Source organism: Pan troglodytes, chromosome 5, assembly GCF_028858775.2.
Source record: "Pan troglodytes isolate AG18354 chromosome 5, NHGRI_mPanTro3-v2.0_pri, whole genome shotgun sequence".
Classification (NCBI taxonomy): Eukaryota; Metazoa; Chordata; class Mammalia; order Primates; family Hominidae; genus Pan; species Pan troglodytes.
The window spans coordinates 32565200-32573410 of record NC_072403.2 but is presented as its reverse complement, the minus strand read 5'-3'; the positions used below and the strand labels follow the sequence as shown (position 1 = coordinate 32573410).

Here is an 8211-nt window from a genome sequence, read left to right as displayed (position 1 = left end):
GCATGGCTGACCCTTGCTTCTTTCTTCTTTTGGTTCTTGTCCATCTTTTTGACCTCAGTACAGCCTATGTCACCCCTAGTGTATGTTAAGAATTCTGAATAATGAACATACTTTGGAATAATTTTGTCTTGTTTTGAGATAGGATCTTGATCTGTTGCCCAGGCCGGAGTGCAGTGGTGCAATCTCAGCTCACTCTGCCTCCCAGGTTCAAGTGATTCTCCTGCCTCAGTCTCCTGAGTAGCTGGGATTACAGGCATGTGCCATCACGCCTGGCTATTTTTTTTGTTTTTTGTATTTTTAGTAGAGATGGGGTTTCACCATGTTGGCCAGGCTGGTCTTGAACTCCTGACATCAAGTGATCTGCCCGCGTTGGCCTCCCAAAGTGGGGGGATTACAGGCCTTCACCACCATGACTGGCCTAATTGTCTTTTTAACACTTAAAGACCTTTCTTCTAACTTAGAATTATCCCCCATGCCCATACTCTCCCAAATAGGACAGGCTTGTTAGCTAGGTGGCAGCTTCCTGGATCATCTCAGCTCTGCAACCAATGAAAATTCTAAGTTTGGATGGGGCATATTTATTTTCACTTTTACCATTTTGATTTTCAAAAAAAAACAAGAAAAACATCCCAAGAACATTGAGGTTTGTTCTCTGTCCCTGAAGAGCATATATCCTAGTTGGTAACAAAATACCATGTCTTCAATATGACTGTAAAAACCTAGAAGTTTGTAATAAAGCATGAATACTAAAATAACTACCCAGAGGTCTATAACTGAGGTGTACATGATATAATGTAGTCATTTGGAGGACCTGGAGATTCATCCAGTCTGCAAAGAGAAAAACCTGTGGGGAAAGACTTGGGCCTGAAAGGGTGGGCAGGATTCGGATAGACATCAAGGAGAAATAAATTAGTCAGCAACTCAAAAACCACGTGAGGCATTTCAACATGAAGTTCATATAGGGAATGCTTGCTCAGGTTTTAGAAATCTAAAACACAAAAAGGTAACACAGAGTTGAAAACTGCAGCAAACAGCTCCCACTCACTATGGTGGGGAATAAAGGAAAGGAGTTGGTATCAGAAACTAGAAAGTGAGAAGAGAGATCCCGGCATGTGGGCTTAGACCTCTGAAGAGAAAGTGCATCCTGGCTGCCGTCAGTACCTCAGGAGCTCCTAGGATTGGGGTCTTGTGGAGCTGAGACTCAGTATCTGAAAAGGAGACACTTCCTAGATGACCCTGGCACCTCTGAAGGTGCAATGAGCCTGGGTCTGCAGGCACTTTTCAAAATCTGGAAAGTGAAACAAACTGTTCTATCACTGCCAGGGTGAAGGGCTGTTGCCCTATAATAAAGTAACAGAGAATGAACAGGCTCCTGGGGCCCTCTAGTGTCAGAATCTAACAGGGAACCGCAAGCAAAAGAGAAATATGTTTTTCAGAGCCCAAGCCCCACATCTCAAAGCCCAGTACTTGAGGGTGGATTCAGGGCTGGGACACAATCGTGTGATAACTGGCACATATGACAACTGGCATCATTTTTATATTGAATTTGTGTGTTTATGTGAGTTTTCCTACTACAAGTTACCCCACCGCAAGAAGTTTTAAAAGTGTTATTTCCAGACCTTATTGCAGAGGTAAACTTATACCTTTACATGTTTGTTGCAAAGTAAATTGAATAGAAATTAAGAAATGATCAAAAATTTCTTATAAAATTCCTTTTTCCCTGCGCTTAAGATCCAAATCTGAACTTCAGAAAACCTGGACTCTAGATCTGCCTCAGTTACTGGAATATGTTGTGCTCATGCAAATATATACTGCTTATTCCCTCACACAACCCTAAAACCAGCAACACATTGATTTACCCCATGGTCCTCAATGTTTCTTCCCGTATCCCAAATTATCATGCTAATTTTGACAACATACAGATGATTTTTTTAAAAAAATTAAATTGTATTAGTAAACAAGTTATTTTAACATTTGTCTAAGAATTATAATAAACACAATTTATGACATAGAAATATGACCTTTGCACTTCCAAATTTCTCCAAATGCTAAACTGCTCATGTCAGACTTCCACTGAAGTTTTTGTTATAGAAGACCAGATAATAACAATTACTATACTTATACTATCTCTTCTAGGATATAATGGAAGCACTAAGATTTAAAATTCTATCAGGCTTCCATTTGATCCAATTTTATAACTACTTAACTAACATTATTTGCATTGAATAAGAGATAATTCAGAATTAGTTGACACAAGGGACCAAAGAATTCCTTACTATGGTTTCGGATCTTTGGATTGAGTTTTATTTGAAAGCTCAGCTAACCCTAAATGCGGGTCACATCTACCTTCAGGGTTTTCAAATGGGAGGGGAGGAATACAGCAATTAGGAGAGAATAACTTGGCATTGTAAATGGAGAGTGTGTTAGGTCCTGGAAATCACTTAAGAGAACAAGCACATGGGGAACATCCATATATACTCTCCAAAGAAGGGCGAGCAAACGGAAGTCTTTGGAACATGAAATGTCCCTGGAGTTCATGAGAATGTTTGGGACTCTGACTGTGAGATGGCAGAACTATGCTTGAGCCAGCCGTTCCACTTTCAGGTGGGGGAGACAAGTCACTTGTTCTCATCAGGTACATCTTTGTAGTATTTCTATTGGACTTTATTTCCATTTAAGGTGTACTGAAACTTCTGAAGTCTTCAGATTCAGCAAGTCTATCAAAGTCAAAAGGCTTTTTGGAGCAAGATCTGGATCAGAATGGAATCGTTCTAGGGAAATCATTTGTCTTTTATCCTAAGTTTCTTCAGGTCCTCACAGGACAACTATGGATTCTAGATTTCTGAGCCCACCTAGCTTAACCTTCCTTAGTGATCTGATATTCCAGGGAAACATATTGTCCTGGGCCTTTCCAAAGTGGCCCTGTTAGAACAGGAACATGTGGATCCTCTTCCCCAAAGCTGCATGAGATCTTGGCTTCAATATACTTTGTTGGTTGTATGCATTTTATGTTCCTTTATATATAAAATATAAAATAAATATAAAATGCATACAACAAATTTTTAATTTTTTAAAAAATAGAGATGAGGTCTCACTATGTTGGCCAGGATGGTTCTGAACTCCGGCTTCAAGCAATCCTCCCACCTTGGCCTCTCCAAGTGCTGGGATTAAAGGCATGAGCCACAATGCCTGGCTCATTTTATTTTCTTATGTAACTAAGTTTTTCTCAGCAAGCAGATTCGATGACCTCCAGTTATCATAATTTTTCCTCATGGGAACTCATCTGGCTTTGTGAAGAACAAATAGCACTTTCAGGATTTTCTGTAAGACGTTTGGCCCATTTTCTGTAGAAATGCAACTTTCATGTGCATGGCTCAGATCATCATCTATTTTGGGAAATTTTTTTCTCCATATTAAGTGGAGCAAACATTGTCCAGACTTTCATTTCATTCTGTTGTCATGCCACTAACTCTGCTGAAGACTTTAAAAGTCACTTCAAATTGGGTGTTTTCTGTGTGCATAGATTCTTTCCAGTTTGTATATATTTAATATGATCTGAAAGTGCTTCTTCTATATTTTTTTCAGCCAATTCAGCATATTTAATTTCTTTTTCCTCCAAAAGGTTTCCAAGAAACACTTGAGGTCACATGATAAATCAGTTTCTCCAATGATTCTTTTGATGAATCATGAAAGAATGTCCATTTTCTTTAAAAAAAAAAGGGGGGGGGGAAAGACTGTCCATATTCTAACTTATTGCTTATATACAATTCTAATTTACACCATCCATATTATCCTCTCCAAGTATAGCAGCTAGATTGGTCAGCTTTATCCACTCTTGAGAAACTTGATATAACATTCCTTATCAGTAGCATTTCTTGCATATGCACCATAGAATCCTTAGCCAAGAGACCCACTGGCCTTTGTTTGTTTAATGGTGTGTGTGTGGGTGTGTTTGCACACGTCTGTGTGGTAGCACTGAATTCCAAAGAAAAAACTAAACAAGCCAACCAGAAGTCCAACATGGAATATAGTGATCCATAGAAAAGGGCATTCTACATTGAGCCACCAACCCAAATCTCTGAAAATGGCAAATACAGAATTCTTGGTCGTAAAATAGATTATGAGGTTTGTCTATTCCTAAATAATAGACATTTACATCCTTCCTAACTGGTATCTTCATCCAATCCCAGGGAGCACCTCCTCTCAAAACTCCCCATAATTGCTGTTGAAAGATCTATCCAGTCTCTTTTGTCTGTTTCAGCCTAGGTTCTCAGAGAGACATCTTTTAAAGACAAAGATGGATATATCAAAACTCCAACAAGCCATTCCAAAATATCATAAACAAAGAGGCCACCCTAACTTGCCTGTTTAATATTGCAAACCACATACCTCCCACTCCCTGGTCCCCTTACCCTGCTTGACTTTTTCTTTGCTCCATAGAACTTATTACCTTCAAATATATACAATTACTTATTTGTGTTTATTATGTGTTTCTCCCCAGCTTGAAAAATCCACCCTAGTCTCTGCTGTGTACTGTTGATGTATCCAAATGCCTAGAACTGTGCCTAGCTTTTAGCAGACACTCAATAACTGTTAGTTGGGAGACTAAACGAATAGAGGACATCCAAGAGTCAACAGTTCAAGTTGAGGACATCATCCTAATGTAACCTGACTCTTGGGCTTAAATGTCACTGAAAGGACTAGAAAAACAAATAGGGTAGTGAATATCACAACATCCACCCACCCCCTACCCATCATCGTACTTCCAAGGTCAACCCACATATGCTTAAGAAAATGAGAAAAACAGGAACAAATTTAGAAAATCCTAATATTCAGAATAAAACCCAGAAGAAAATGATTAGAAGGTATACATACTGGAGAATGACAGGAAGGCAGAAAGAAAAAGAGGAAGCAGGAAGACAGGCAGAAAAGAAATGAAATAAAATCTGTCACCAACTTACTCTTTAAAACACAAATATAAAGTATGATCGCAATTTCGGGCTCACAGTTTGGTGGACAAGCACTAATGTATAGGAGTTTCTGGTTTCATGTCCTGGTGTTTGGCCCCTTACTTCCCCTTAATATTTGTATCAGATTTTCCATTAAATGGTTTTCCCCTCTGCTCTTGCTGGTGTCTTTCTCATTTAATATATTTCCTTCTATGCAACAGCCTTCCAGTGGTTTCTCTCTCAACTGAACTATCAGTGAAAACTTCCTTATTGAACCGAAAATAAATTCTTTCCTTTGATTCTACTCATACTTATTTTGCAAAACGCACCAGTCCCGCGTCCTGCTCTCCACCCAATTAACACTCTTACGTTCCTCTCTAAGAATAATATCTGTATTATTACAAACCTCTGTGTTTTGTTGTTGTTGTTGTTTGAAACGGAGTCTTGCTCTGCCACCCACGCTGGAGTGCAGTGGCGCGATCTCGGCCTACTGCAACCTCTGCTTCCTGGGTTCAAGCAATTCTCCTGCCTCAGCCTCCCAACTAGCTGGGATTACAGGCGCCCGCCACCACGCCCGGCTAATTTTTGTATTTTTAGTAGAGATGGGTTTCACCATGTTGGCCAGGCTGATCTGGAACTCCTGACTTCGTGATCCGCCCGCCTCGGCCTCCCACAGTGCTGGGATTACAGTGTGAGCCACGGCGGCAAGCCTATAAACCTCCGTTTTTAAAACACATTAACATAGCAACAATGAGAGTCAAAAAAAGGGAAAACATTTTTCCAATACACGGAGAAGCAGCCTCCTTTCTAATGTATTGTTCAGACTGAAAAAAAGTAAAATAACCTTGTTGGAATGGAGATATTCCACCACATTCATTTCTGTGGCACAATTGGTTAGCGCGTTCGGCTGTTAACTGTAGGGTTGGCGGTTTGAGCCTCAGGTGCCGGAATTTCGTGAGAAACGGTATTTTCTTACTTCAGGGATTGTGTCTGGCAAATTAAATGAAAATCCAACCATTATTCTTCCCCTGGTGTTCCTTGGGTATTTTCATTTCCTTGTTTCTTGATTAAATTTACCAAGCTCCTTCTAAATGCCAGTAGATATGAAAGCAATCCCATGTTTCTGAACCACTTGTTTTGTTTCCAAACTCCATCTCTCTCATGTGCTGGTCCATCCAGTAGAGTCCCCACAGCAAAAAGCAGCAGAAGTCACTCGGCCAAGGTCTTGCAGAGCTTGCCCCCTACACTGAGCTGGCGTCGCCTCTACCTGAATCAGTTCCTTGGGTCAGGCTTTGGACGTCACAATAGAACACGAATAAAAGGGGTAGAGACCTCTAGCTAGGTTTCCACCTGTATTCCTGTGACTGGTATTTTCCTGTGACTGGTATTTTCCTAAATTATCAGACTCTCAATTTTTTTCTTGCTAACAAAATAAATACCAAAGATAGTCTCTCTTAGACTCTGCAATTCCGCTTCTGACAATTTTTACACAATAGCTATATTTGTACAACTAAAATTGACTCATGTCAGCATTATTCTTTTAAACACTTAAAAGAAAAAAAGATTAGAAGAAGCTGCACGTCCAACCATAAAGTCCTGATTAAATAATCAATGATAATTGACACAATGGAATTGGAGGCAAAGGTGAAAAACAAAAAGAAGTTCTCTGAATTCATTTGCAGGCAATGTGCTGGCGGAGCTCACTGGAGTGCGCTAACCCTGATAGCCCAGGTCAGCCACAGACTGGCCACTACAATAACTGCTGAAGGTGGCTGGGCACACACCATGCAGCTGCAAAAGACATTGCCAGGTTTCCGATGGCCTCTCCCCTCCGCCCGCCTTCGTGTCTCCAGTTAACAAGGGGTGCGAAAAAAGTGTGGTTTCAAGGGCCCTGGTAACAGAAGATAGAAAATTTTTCATTTTCAATCTCGGCTCACTGCAACCTCCGCCTCCCGGGTTCAAGCAGCGATTCTCCTGCCTCAGCCTCCTGCGTAGCTGGGATTACAGGCGCCCGCCATTACACCCGGCTAATTTTTGTATTTTTAGTAGAGACAGGGTTTCACCATGTTGCCCAGGCTGGTCTCGAACTCCTGACCTCAAGTGATCCACTAGGCTTGGCCTCCCAAAGTGTTGGGATTACAGGCGTCAGCCACCACACCCGGCCAATTTTCATTTTCTTTAATATTCTGTCAGGTATTGATTTCAAGATGGGAGCCGAGCGCCGTGGCTGTAATCTCAGCACTTTGGGAGGCCAAGGTGGGTGGATCGCTTGAGAACGGGAGTTCGAGAGCAGCCTGGGCAACACAGTGAGGCCTCATCTCTACAAAAAATATTTTAAAAATTAGCTGGGCGTGATGGTGCATGCCTGCGGTCCCAGCTACTCAGGAAACTGAGGTGGGAGGATTGCTTGAGCCCAGAAGATGGAGGCTACAGTGAGACAGGATCATGCCACTACACTCCAGCCTGGGTGACAAAGTGAGACCCTGTCTCAAAAAATAAAAGGGGGGTGGGCAGGGACCAGCAGATCTAATACTGGATCTTAAGCAATTCACTAAAATTCACATTAAGCCTCCTGGGAACTGAGCATGTCCCTAGACTTCCACCAAAGGATTTTCCCCTCATAATTCTACTGTAATATAACAAGATAAATTGCAGGGAGAAAGGTTTTATGAGGAATCACAAAAAAAAAAAAAGGAATTTGAGAGTAGCTGTAAATACGACTTTTGAACATTTTTAGGGCAGGGCGTGGCGGCTCATGCCTGTAATCCCAGTACTTTGGGAGGCTGAGGCGGGAGGATCACTTGAGCCCAGGAGCTCAAGGCCAGCCTGAGCAACATAGAGAGACCCTGTCTCTGAAAAAAAAAAAAAAAAAAAAAAGAGAGAGAGAAAGCTTTTAGGCACCCAGACATACCCTATTAAAGCCCTCTTACTCTACCAGGAGTCCCACCTCAACTTATTTGGAAAGAAATCAGCCCACTCCATTGCCATCAAATGCAGAGTCCCAGCTTCTCAGTCAGGAGTGAAACTAAGTTCAATCAGAGTATACACTACAACCACAGGATCATGAGTGAGAATTATTACTCAGTTTGCTACTCTTGGTGCTAGATAAAATAAATCCACTCATATTGGCAGGTACACTTCATTCTCTAGTCTATAACATGTGCATTTCTCATGAATTTCATGTAATAAGCATTCACCATATGCACACTGGGAAAAGCTGGGGAAAAGGTGGGGAACAAAGGATAAAATATTAAGAGGCAAA

General features: G+C 41.2%; 1 long non-coding RNA gene across 1 annotated transcript; it reads right to left on the bottom strand.

The window, feature by feature from the left end:
- Window positions 1-2281: 2281 nt before the first annotated feature.
- On the bottom strand, window positions 2282-6218 carry LOC134810283 (uncharacterized). The gene is made up of 2 exons (XR_010157930.1): window positions 5356-6218; window positions 2282-4282 (listed from the first exon to the last, which is right to left on the bottom strand). It is a non-coding gene; the product is annotated as an uncharacterized LOC134810283 (long non-coding RNA).
- Between the last annotated feature and the right edge of the window lie 1993 nt (window positions 6219-8211).